Genomic DNA, 13,861 nt, shown 5'->3' with positions numbered 1-13,861 from the left:
GGAATAAATCTTTGTTTTGGTTTTGAAGAAATAAATAACAAAATGTAAAATTATCTGTGGATATTCGTAATCGAATACAAATTGGCTTTGAATTTAGTTTGCCAGGTCCCAGGGCAAACGTGCATGCTAATTCTCCCAAGTTTTGAACGAAGTGGCTAAACACCCACTATAATTTGTGGGCTGCTCAAAGCAAGTTTTTGGGAGATGGAAATTACTGTCTACCCCTGACACTTGACATCCTTATCGACAGGATTTACACTGCTGTCAATAGGGGTAGACTAGTAACTTCAATCAAACGTGACACGACGGCCTCTGAGCCCATTCAGACACGGTGGGCGCCAAACATGGGCGGCAAAACAAATTTGATTCAAGCTCGTCCGAAAGACATGTGTCTCTTCCTCCATTTCCCCATTCATACACGGTGGGCGGCAAAACAAAGTCTCCTCGTCTGAAATCGATGTAGGCTTATATTTTAAATAGGGGCAAATGTGTAACTTCCATCAAACGTGACACAACCGCCCTACCTGTCAGCCTCGTTCATACACCATGGGCACCAACCATGGGCGGCAAAACACCCTCTCCTCGCCGGAAATAGTTACCGGCAAATATTTGGGAGATGCGAGATTACCGTCCTATCCCCAACCGACGCGATGTCCGAAATTTTAAACGGGGGATAAGTTCATAACTTTCCCCCATTTCAGAGAAGCGCGTCCCAAAGTTTGAGATCCCCCTCCCCTCCATTTTCCCATTCATACACCATCGGCGGCATGACAGCCTCTGCACTGCGGCCAGCCTCCTCTATCCGCCACGCCATCCTCCACCTTGCCGGAGCCGCTACCCCTACCCCGTCGTCCACTGCAAGAGATGGACGTCTCTCATCCATGGCGCTGGACCAACATCCTTTCATCGCCTCCTCTCGCTTCGTCAGCACCGTCGTCCACCTTGCCGTTGCCGCTCCTACGATCGCCTCGTCCACGGCAACAGGATATATCCCCCGACTCGGCCGTCTGCCGTCTAAAGTCTTCTTCCCCGCTGCCGACAGCCATCGCACCCGCAGCACCCTCAATGTATCAGCATAGGCCTACACGCCGTCGCAAGAGAGGTGGTACTCTTCCATATGTGCTTAAGTTATTGATCTCACCCGGAAAATAGATCGTAATTTGTTTACTGTACTTTTCTTGTCCGTACCAAATCATAGTGGCTAGTTGAAAGCAAACATTGGTTGCGAAGTAGCTTTGTCCGATTTTCACCTTCAGATCCGCCATGGCACGGGCTCTATACTCGTAAAGCTTATGGTTTCCCCCCTTTATATTCACTACCATCATCGTAGGTGCTTCGTGTCGTGCTAGCACTGCTCCTCAAGACCTCAACCCAAAGCTTACGTGTTGAAATACGAATCTGATATGATGCTCATATCACTAAAGCAAAGAACGTTTAATTGGTCACCTAATGTTCCTATATTCGTTTCGAAAAGCATGTGCACCACCCACTGGTCCAGCTAGTTCCACTTTCCTATTTTTTCTCTTGATGCTTAGGGTTTTCCCCTTTTATCTACTCTACTATGATCTACATAGGTGCTTTCTATCGTACTAGCATTACTCCACCCTTCAAGCTAAACAACACAACACTCAGAATTCGAAAGCTTAGTTGTTCAAATATGATTGTGATATGATACTGATATTAGTTAACCGACACATTTAATTGGTTAGCTAAAGGTCCCACTTGAGTTTCCAAATGCATGTCGTGACATATAGAGAGATAGCATAATTGCATTTCTTTGTCACTTGTTGACCATACTTTCTTGTCCATACCAAATCTTAGTTGTTATTTCAAAGCAAACATCGGTTGCTAACTACCCTGCGCAGTTTCCAGCTTCAGATCTGCCATCCCACTACCACGGTCAACACTGTACTCATCATGCTTATGTTTTCCCCATTTTATGATGACCACAATCAGCCTACGTGGTTCATGTCGTAATCGCACTGCTCCACCCATCGAGCTAAACAAGCTAAGTTGTACAAATTCATATCTGATATTATTGCTGATATTAGTAAAACTGAGAGATGTTTAATTGGTTAGCTAAATGTTCCTACTTTAGTTTCGAAATGCATGTGAGCCACATATGGAGAGACCGGAAAGAATAGTATTTCTCTGTGCGCTCTGGTTCATCATGGGTGGCCAACCGACATTGTATTAAAAGACTTGTAATATCTTCAATCTGCTTGCTCTTCTGCTCTTCTTTAAGATGATACTCTTCTCTTGTGGTCGACTGGTCAGGTCAAGTTGTTCTCCCTTAGTATATTTAGAATCTGTCAGGTCAGGTCAACTTGTTCTTCTTTACTATATGTTGAAGCTATCATCTGCGAAGTGTCATCACTTCTAGAGATCTCATATTTTGAGTAGTAGGCCACATTATATTAATGCACACAACAAATTACAACATGCATGGCATCTTTTAAAAGAATTGCAGAGATAGCACAAAGGGGTTTACAGGGAGGCAGTATTGGATTAGAATCACTTCTGCATTACAAAGAAAATCTCACTTTTTTTATGTTTTCATGCATGTCAGATATTGAACATTATCAAAATGAATATGAGAATGGGCGCACGAGAGGAATATTGCGGAATGATCCACTGCCTAACAAACTTGGCATGGTGGAGGATGGCCTATCTTATTCACCCATGAAGGTGCTTGCTCTAACTTTGCAAAGTTGTATTGGTCGCACATATTTTGCTTCTGACCTCTTGAATTACTTCTACTTTGTTACACCATCTGCTTAGTTTAAGCATCATATATGAGTATATGCCATACCTATCCATTTTCTGTACCTATTTCATGTGTCATCATACTATGTTTTTCCAGTCAAATGTTGTTCTTTCGTAATAGGTGTCCAAAAGGAAGAGGGTGAGTGCAAGTCGTCAAGGAGTACAAACTAGATATTTGGAAAAGGTAGTGATACCTGTTAAATTAGATAGATCAGCAGCCACAGAAAAAACAGGCCCAACTGGACCACACTTTACCCCTACTCCAGTGGCCAAACCCCTATTAGAACTGCTGGGAGCCCAGCGTCAGGTACTGTCTATGATATCAATTCAAAATTTGAACTCGTAAATTTCTACTTGTGCCTTACCTTCTCTCTTGTATGAAAACTAATTTCAGATGAATCTCCTTTCTCAACGGATCATATGATCTCAAAACAATAATGGGCTCTGCATTGCTCTTGTCAGTACCTCTCTCACTTTTGCCTTGTAACGATGTACTTAATTAATTGCTATTTGATTATGTATCATCAGTCTGCACCTGAGCTTCATTATCCTCTGTTTCTTCCAATATTATTTGATCTATATTTACTCTTTGCAAAATGTAAAATAATGGCAACGCTTATAAATAATTTTCTTTGGGGAATTTATTGAATTATCCTTCCATCAACATGGAGAAGGGCTTTGTCCAGCCTGTATTAACATGTAATGTAAGTTCATCCTTCTCAAGCCTTCAAACTTTGTTCTAGTATAGATTTGGGTAGGCATCATTTCCTCCATTATTGTTTGCTTTGCTGTTTACATCTGATTGGATGTTTGCAACAACTACCAGTTTCAAATTGTAGTTGTAAAAACATGTTCCTTATGCAAAACAGATCCATTTATTTGCTTATATAATTGTGAAACCTGTGATGTGTCTCCTTGTTTCTCTTTCAGACTCATATCTCTTACGCCAGGCAGAACTTTAGGGAAGATAGTGAGCCAAACCATCTTGAGGACAGCGAGATGACCCCAAGGTCCTATCTTGATGAAGATAGTGAGTTGAAGCTACTCACCAGCAGGTGTGAGACAACCTCTGTGAAGTCGCTGCCTCAATTAGTTCGACTTCTTCAGTCTCGACTTAAAGCGGAAAGGCTTGCTTCAGCTCAGCTCTGACTTGAAGTCAAAGATGCAAAGAAGATGTCAGAGGACTGTCGTGTGCACCATCATGCCTTAAATCTAGTGCTGATGCATCTATCGTTGACACAACTGAGGTCTACTCAGCTTCTTCAGCTGTTTGGGGGGGCCCAACCTGGCCAGGCCTAGTGCCTTCTGAAGTGCTCTTAGTTTTGTATATTCTTTTGTCGGCGCGTTTATTTGCACTAGTGGCGAACTTTGATGCCCAGTGGATGTAATACATGTGATAGCTGTGATAGCCTAGCGTATGTTGCTTTCTTATTTATTTCCTTGTTGTCTTGTTTATTTGTTTACTTCTAGTCATTGCAGTTCTTTTTCTGCGGTTTGCTAGTGGCTGCAACAACCTATTTTTTAAAACTAGGCCACAATAACCATGGGCTAATATTTACTGTAGTGACATTGGGCCTCCTGCGGGCCATAGAAACAGTGGGCCTTCTACGGGCCGTAGAAACAGTGGGCCTTCTACGGGCCGTAGAAACAATGGGCCTTCTATGGGCCGTATCATCAGTGGGCCTTATACGGGCAGTATGATCGATGGCCAAACATGGGCCAATAAACATGCCGCATTATGGCCGTAAACGGGCTAGAGTTGGAATCGTCCGTTCAAGGGCCGACCATAATGGGCCACCGTTAATAGGTCGTATTTGATGACGCTATGAAAACGGCCCAACGTATTAACAGACCACAAACGGGCCGACTGTAACCACGGGCTGAATTTGGCCCACAAGCAGAAAATGACAGTAACGGGCCGTAAGTAAACGAATGCTGGAAATGAGCCCAAGAATAAATGGGCTCTGAGAAGGCCGAAAGATAACATGGGCTGGAAACGGCCCAACGGAATAACGGGCCGTTAATGGGTATAAAGTGATACACTGTTCATTACGGGCCAGTTTCACCACGGGTCGTTAATGGGTGTAAAGTGATACACTGTTCATTACGGGCCAGTTTCACCATGGGCCGTTAGTAGGCCAAGAGTTACATAGGGCCTCATATGGGCCGAAAGACGTCATGGGCCATACATGGGCCAGAAGTGAAAATGGGCTGGAATCATATTGGATGGCTCAGATGACGCTACTGGGCCTAATTCGGATAGGGCGTAACGGGCCTTGGGTTAGCGAGCTATAAATGGGCTATATTCGAACAGGCCGTTAACAGGCTTTCCATGGGCCGGCCTGCCAGCTTTTCACCAAGTCAAACGGGCCGGCCTTTTCATAGGAATGGGCCTCTGTTGGGCCGTGGCACGTGTCGACGTATCATAGGCGCCTTCCGTCCAATGAGTGGTTGACATCTGTCCCAACAATGAGCCGACACGTGTTTCCTCCAGCCAATGATGATTTTACACATGGAAAATCCCCATTGGTCGGGGCTGTTAACGGGTTATCGGATCCAAAACCCGACCCGATAGCTTAACGGCGTTCCGTTACGGTGGATGCCACGTGTCGGTCACCCTTGATGAAAGCACTTCTGTGACGCGCGATTTATCGTCATGGAAGTGGACACATCCGTGATGATAATTTTGGTAATGTCATGGAACACTTCTACGACAGCACAAGTGTGACTATCTTGATTCTGTCATAAATTTGTCATGGATGTACATGCATGAAAAAAGCGACCTACTGTGACAAACATGTATCATCATGGAAGTGTACTTTTTTGTAGTGGAAGGTCTTGGTAACCGCCACGTTCCAGATGGTGGGGGTGTAGAGCACCAGGAGCATGCCGGCGCCCGCGGTGGCCGCGGGGTGGTCTCTTGAGTCGAAGGTGAGGTCAGCCTTGGGTGCCACCCATCCCGAAGGAGTTCCTTGAGGCATGTGTACGGCGCCCACCTGGCAGAAGAACTGCTTGACATGGCTCCCCTATCTCGTGGACGACTCGGAGACCCCCTTGACATGAAACCAACGCCAAAAATTCCTATAAATACAGAAACCCCCAGAAAATAACCTAGATCGAAAGTTCCGCCGCCGCAAGCCTCTATAGACATGAGAAATCAATCTAGGCCCTCTCTAGCACCTTGCCGGAGGGGGCCATCATCACCAGAGGCTATGGAGGAGGATCCTGGAGGGGCCATAATCACCATGAAGGCCAAGGACCAGAGGGAGAACCTCTCCCCATCCAGGGGGAGGCCATGGAGGAGGAATCACAAGGGGGAGGCCATCGAGAGGGGAATCATCGCCGCGGTGATCGTCTTCATCAACATCACCCTCATCTCTTTTACCCGGTCCACTCTCCCGCACCCTGCTGTAATCCCTACTTGAACATGGTGCTTTATGCCACATATTACGATCCAATGATGTGTTGGCATCCTATGATGTTTTGAGTAGATATCCTTTGTCTTTGGGTTGATTGATGATCTAGATTGGTATGAGTTGTATGTTTTATTTTGGTGCTATCCTATTGTGCCCTCTGTGTTGCGCAAGCGTGAGGGATTCCCGCTGTAGGGTGTTGCAATACGTTCATGATTCGCTTATAGTGGGTTGCTTGAGTGACAGAAGCATAAGCCCGAGTAAGGGGGTTGTTGCGTATGGGACAAACGAGACTTGATGCTTTAATGCCATGGTTGGGTTTGACCTTAATGATCTTTAGTAGTTGTGGATGCTTGCTAGAGTTCCAATCATAAGTGCATATGATCCAAGAAGAGAAAGTATGTTAGCTTATGCCCCTCCCTCATATGAGATTGCAATTACGAGTATCGGTCTTGTTAACGATTGCCTAAGACAATTCTGGACACCAACCCATCATTATTCCAAACTCGCTATTTATAATATTTAGTAATATATTCTAACTTTATGATAACAACACCTACTTTTATATTTTAGCTCTCTGATATCATGCAAAGTTATCCTCTTCATACCCACAACATAGTTTTATTTATCGTTTCTAGTTGGAAGCAAATGTTCGGTGTACGTAGAGTCGTGTCAGTGGCAGATAGGGCTTGAGAGAATATTGATCTTACCTTTAGCTCCTTGTGGGTTCGACACTCCATACTTATCACTTCCACCATTGGGATTGCTACGATGATTCCCTGCACTTGGGGATTATCATAGCGTTTCGCTGAGGCGCGCCAAACAACACCGCTAGATGCCAAAGGCTGGAGCAGGCGGTCCCGGCGGCGCTGGGGGAAGAAGACGAGAGATTGAAGAAGAATTCCGGCCGTTGGATGTAAATCCAACGCCTTGCTTAGGCTTCGACATACTGGCCCACATGTCAGCCAGTCCATTTTTTAGTCCATTTGGTGGGCTAGGTGAAACAATGATGTAGCATCTATGCAGCGTGTTTATATATATGGTAGAATTTAAAGCCCATTTGAATTTTTCTCTAAATCCGTGGACTTGCTGGGCTGGGTGAAAATATCATGTTGGGTTGAACAGAGAAATGTTGTGAAAACATAAACACATGATTGCACGTCTATTACTGCATTGGTCAGTAAAATCTTTGCAAGCTTATGTACGCAATCACTAAGAGTTAACGTGCCAGTTTATATATAACTTGGGATGGCCTGGCCAAACCATAGGCTATGATGGCCAGCTGTTGTATAGGAAGAGGACGAAAGATTGAACAAAATAAAGAAATACAAGTGGATAGGTGGTTGGTCCCATATGTCTGGGTACGAGACCTGCTGGGTCCACCTGAGAAGGAGAATATGTTGGGAGGAAGGAGATTCAAAGCACGGCAGCCGAGTGAACTAGTTTGTTTTTTGAAACAGACGAGTGAACTAGTTACATACATAAGCAAATAGCCACTAAAAAAGCAAACAGATTAATGGGTTCTTAAAAGAAATATTTCGGACAAAACAGATAAATACGACACATAGGCTAATGCATGAAACACTCAGATGATTAAGGTGCTTATAAACAGATAAAGTACAACATCTAGACCTTCCTGGCACGCTTGATCCTGACGCTGCCGCTGTACGCGTACTCGTCGGTTACGGGAAGCAGACACACCCTCATGTCCAAGATCCGCCTATACATGTCGTAGCATGCGTTATGCGTATGCGTCCTTGGCCACATAGTTTATGTAGGCTAGATTCAGAGGTACCTCCCACGTGTTCAGCTCCTTTGGTATCGTTGTCTTCTTTCATGTTGGCGTATTAAGGGTCGATGATGGTCTTTTATTGCTTCGACAAGCTTGTTGCACCAAATGGATGAATCATCGCGTTCTTCCTTATCTCCACCATAGCGAAGGTGCAGCCGGCGCTGCCGATGAAACGGGCGAATGCTCCAGAACCTCTGATGGCCCTACAGCAGTGGTAGACGAGAACCTCGTCCCTCACACATACCTGGGCAACGACTTTCCGCTGGATCCTATCAGGAAACGAATGGATGGGCACAAGTTCTAGTCCTACGACCTTGTGCTTTCTCATCCTTTAGGTACTGCTAGAACTCGGCGAGTGTCGGTGTCAAAACTGGCGGATCGGGTAGGGGGTCCCGAACTGTGCATCTAGGATCGATGGTAACAAGAGACAAGGGACACGATGTTTACCCAGGTTCAGGTCCTCTCTATGGAGGTAATACCCTACTTCCTGCTTGATTGATCTTGATGAATATGAGTATTACAAGAGTTGATCTACCACGAGATCGTAATGACTAAACCCTAGAAGTCTAGCCTATGAATATGGTAATGAGTATATGCGTCGTCCTTTCCGTACTATCCCCTTCGGTCTATATAGACACCGAGGGGATCTAGGGTTTACATGGAGTCGGCTACATAAGAAGGAATCTTCGGTCATCAAGCTTGCCTTCCATGCCAAGTAGAGTCCAATCCGGACAAGGTGCAGTCTTCGGTCTTCATGTCTTCACAGCCCATCAGTCCGGCCCATAGATAACAGGTCGGACGCCCGAGGACCCCTTAGTTCAGGACTCCCTCAGTAGCCCCTGAACCTGGCTTCAATGATGAGGAGTCTGGCACGCAGATTTGTCTTCGGCATTGCAAGGCGGGTTCCCTCCTTCCAAACTCCAGAATAGTCTTCGGACGAAATAAGTGCCTCCGGACCTGTTACGCACACCATACACAACTGCAGAGAGAATATAATATTTGCACAAATCCAATCTGTTGACAGCGTCTCTCCAACACGGCATCGTGTCTGTCCAGTTATAATTTCGAACCGTTTTTCTTCTGCCATCCCATGTTTCGAGACGCGGTTGCTGTTGGCGCGTCTTGTCGAAACAGAGATCGTGTCCCCTTATCGCGGGATTCTCATCAATGCGTTCATACAGCCCTAGGGAACAGGCGAATCCTAAGGCGAGTGAGGAGGTCCTTAGTATCTGCTGCCTTTATAAGGGGATAAGGATTCCTCCTTCCTCTCCTCACGCCTTCTCTCTATCTTCGCCCTTCCGATCTCAAGCTCCAGCGCCCAAGTTCCCATTTCCTTTCCACTCAAGCAACCATGTCCAGATCTGGTGGTGAGGCCAAGTGGATGGTCTCCTCCGTCAAGGAGGAGGATATTACTGAGCTCCGGGCAGCCGTATATTTGGCAAAGGAGATCGCCCATCATTTGCCAGCCAAGGGACAAGTCGTCCCCACGCCGGAGCCCACAGAGAGAGTAGTCTTCATCCCCCATTTCCTCCGCGGGCTAGGGTTTCCACTCCACCCATTCATCCGCGGGCTGATGTACTATTATGGGATAGATTTCCATGATCTGTCCCCGAATTCCTTCCTCAACATCTCGGCGTTTATCGTCGTGTGCGAGGCCTTCCTCCGCATCCATCCCCACTTCGGGTTCTAGCTCAAAGTCTTCAACGTGAAGCCGAAGGTGGTAGATGGTTAGCACGCGGAGTGCGGAGGGGCCATGGTGAGCAAGCTATCCAACGTCTCCTGGCTCAAAGGCACCTTTATAGAGACTGTAAAAGAATGGCAAAAGCAGTGGTTCTACATCACAGAACCTCGCGGCACCACCTGGGCCGCAGCTGCCGAATTCCGCTCTGGTGCTCCCACGCGGCTCACCTCCTATGTCGAGAAGAGTCCAGACTGGTGTTCACCTGACGAGCTAATAGCGCTGCAGACGCATGTTCAAAGCATGGTGACCAGGGATGTTAAGCTCGTCGATGTCATCCAGGTGATGCTGGTCCGCCGGATTCTTCTGTGCCAGTGCCGAAGCCGCCCTTTATGGGAGTTCAATTCGAAGAAGCACCAGACCCTAAGAAGGCTCTTCAACACTTCTCATGAACGGGCCTGGAAGTTGCTCTTTAAGGGCAACGATAAGCCACCGGCCAAGGACTCAGACTGTGGTCACAATTGTAAATTCCCCACCAACAAGGTATGTTTCCTTTAACGTATTCCCAACTTGAATGTTTCGAGGATGATGTCTGAGATTTAGCATTGCTCCTTCAAGACTGGGTGGAGAAGGCGTAGCAGATCCAGTGTCCGGCGCCACTGCCCGAGGAACCGGTCATCCCGCGTCTGACGATGATGCTGGTGCCGGCGCCATATACGGCGCCGAAGAAGAAGGCCAAGAAGAAGGCCAAGGGGGCCAAGAGTGGCCCCCGTCACAAGGGCGCTTCGTACATGATGTCCAAAGACGACGAGGCCCATTCCTCCGTCCCCGTGGACAATGACGAGGAAGAGGAGGAGGAGGAGGAAAACAACCCTCCTCCCAAAGAGAAGAAGAAGAAGAGGGTGGCCCCAGCACATCCGGAGGCGAAAGCACCCAAAAAGGGGAAGGGCGCCCCAGCGGTCAACACCGCGTGGGACGTTGACGGTAGTCCAGAACGACGCCCCCGCTCTAGGCCTCGGGCCGCATCGTAAGAGACATGGATCATTTACGTGCATATCCAGCCCTTTCTTTTTATTATGCTGACATGGTTAATCCATACTTTTGTATCCAGCCTGTGACCTTATCCAGCATTCCTCATCTAGAGGTTCGCTGGCTCCGTCGGAGATGGCGAGCATGTCGTCACCGCCTGCTTGCTCCCCAGGGGCCAGGGACGACACCGAAGTGATATCTCGGAGGGCCGCTCCAGAGGGAGGAGCTCAGTACATTGTCTGGGGGGCGCCACAAGGCGGAACCTCCACTGCCAGACAGATGGGGGACAAGATCCCCAAGGAGACCGGCGAAGAGGGCCGTATTGAGTTCGGCCCTCAGCCGAATATGATTCTGGAGATCCATATGGCTCCGGAATCAGGCGAGCACCCTCCTTCGAAGGAGGGGGGTATGCCAATTCCTCCGGTGGCCCTTGTCTACCCAGGGGCGCCGGATGACCTGATGGAGGCTCTACAAGGCACCTCCGTTGTGGACGAGCACCGTGTCCTTATGGGTGCGGTGATCGAGAAGGTTCAGTTCGCCAAGAGTAGACTAGACGAAGCATGTAGCAATCTGTTGACAGGTTTCGAGGTAAGTGACATAGAAAGAGGAAAACCCCATGTATTCAGTAGCCCCTGAGACACTGTCCGGATTTCGGTAGGAAGAACTGGACAGAGGATCAACCTCTTATTGTAGGAGATTAACAGAATATGTATGAACAAGCAGGCATCGCTGTTGGCCGCGACCTCGCATACTACCGAGGTCTCCGAGCTGAAGTGGAAGCTGGAGCGGACCGAGAACGAGCTCAGCGAGATTAAGGTTCGGCTCCAAGAGAAGCTAGGTGAGGAACGACTTGCTATATGTTCGGGAAAGGATAAGCGCTGTGTAGTGACAGAGGTATCATTATATGTGCAGAAGCCGCGACCGAGGTCGAGGCCTTGAAGAAGGCCCTGGGCGAGGCCGAGGAGAAGGCTGTCCAGCAGCAGGCCGATTGTAAGAAGCTCAAGGCCCGGGTCAAAGAACTCCAGCAGGAGCTTCAGGATGCTGTGGAAAAATGCGAGACCTTGGAGCATGATGCGTCGGTTCAAGGGACCGAACTCGCCAAGGCTCGTCAAAGTGCGGAGACTTCCCGGAATGAGGCCCAGGCCACCCTCTAGGAGATCCAGGAGGCAAAGAAGATCACGGCGGGTAAGGCATTTAAGATGCGAAGCAAGTATGCGGAGAAGCAGTACCTCTTACTAACTCGAGTTCGGAGTTCCCCAAGGGCCTTCGCGGATTTTCCACGCAGTGTATCCAATGTCGCGGAGTTCTATTGAGCCGAAGGAGGGGGTTCCACGGAGAGTCTATTATGGTCGCAGTATGCGGCGCCGAAGCATCACGTGTCCTTCACTGATCAGCTGAAATAGCTGGTGGAGCTGCATAGGGTGGCTGAACTAGACATTAAGGATTTGATAATCCGGCTATGGCCTGCCGAAGCTATGCCATGAAGCTACTTTGGACTCATGAGGCGGGTGGTGAACGCCTGCCCTCGGCTGGACATCGTGAAGCGCTCGGCCTGTATTGAAGGTGAGCGCATGGCCTTCGCCCGTTACAAGATATGGTGGGCGAAGATGGACGTCATTGAGGTGACCAGGGGGCCACCGGAGGGCAAGGGGCACCATACACCGGAACGGTATTTTGCGGATGTCTTGGAGGGGCCTCGTCTTGCGGCAGCACAATGTTCACAGGACATTGTGTTTGAATGAATGTATTCATGTTTCCTTTGCCTTGTATTATGAGAAACAAAGCCTATTTTGTTAATGCAATTTTGTTATGCTTTGGTTGTTTCCTCCTGTGCGGTCGTGTTATATGTAATCTGAGGGTTGGCCAATTGTCGGCTTGTGCCCTCACGTAGATAGTACGGAGATGTTCAGGATGGAATCTAAACAATCTTGATCCAATTATATGGTCCTTGAAGGAGTTGTTTAGCGCAACGAACAAGGAATTCGGACTGTACGGCTTAAACGCCCTCACTTAGCCATAGGAGTTTTATAATAAAGCATGCGTGCAGCCCTTGGTTCGAGCCAGAGTGTTGTCATCATCTGATCGGGAAGTGCCTATCGTTCACATAATGCGGATAAAATCTCCAACGATTTTTAACCTCGAGTAGTTGACCGGCTCTCGCCGTCATGACAGTCAGTTTTTGGCTTTCTCTACTGAGGTGCTCGTCCGGTCCAATCCAGGGCACACTTGCAGTAGATCTCCGTTTACTACCCTAGCTGATGGGGCAGAACATAGGATAGTAAGCAAAGGAGCCGGGCAACCCAACTATTGACCAAAGACATGATTCGGAGCCAATGCATATAATGCTAAATTCGGGGTGCCGAACTTACATACATGAAGTGTTCGGACTGTGCTGCCGTATTGTGTGGCGATAGGTAGCCCCTGGCGAATATGAAACGTAAAATAGTGTCGATGCAGTAGATAGGCAGATCGAAATAAAACGAAGTAAGAAGCAAAAACACAGGGACTGGGCCACGAACCATTTTTGTTATAACTGGATGTGTACGTCAAGGCATATCTTGTACAGATGGTGCTAGAAGTATCCGGTCGTTTAACGTGATAGAATCAGTATGGCGCAGCGTGCGGGTCCTGAGAAATAAGTGTAAATACCGTCAGGAAGAACGTGTAAAGGTTACCCTACACACCTGAGGGAGTCCTGGATTAGGGGGTCTCCGGACATCCGGACTATATCCTTTAGCCGGACTGTTAAACTATGAAGATGTAGGATCGAAGACTTCGTCCCGTGTCCGGATGGGACTCTCCTTGGCGTGGAGGGCAAGCTAGGCAATACAGATATGTAGATCTCCTCCCTTGTAACCGACTCTATGTAACCCTAGCCCCCTCCAAGTGTCTATATAAACCGGAGGGTTTAGTCTGTAGGACAACATAGAATCATACCATAGGCTAGCTTCTAAGGTTTATCCTCTACGATCTCGTGGTAGATCAACTCTTGTATTACTCATATCATCAAGAACAATCAAGCAGGACTGTGGGAGTCCTGGATTAGGGGTTCTCCGGACAGCCGGACTATATCGATTGACCGGACTGTTAGACTATGAAGATATAAGATTGAATACTTCGTCTTGTATCCGGATGGGACTCTACTTGGAGTGGAAGGCAAGCTAGGCAATACGGATATGTGTA

This window comes from Triticum aestivum, chromosome 6A (genome assembly GCF_018294505.1).
Source record: "Triticum aestivum cultivar Chinese Spring chromosome 6A, IWGSC CS RefSeq v2.1, whole genome shotgun sequence".
Taxonomy (NCBI): domain Eukaryota; kingdom Viridiplantae; phylum Streptophyta; class Magnoliopsida; order Poales; family Poaceae; genus Triticum; species Triticum aestivum.
Note: the sequence above shows the minus strand (reverse complement) of the source record.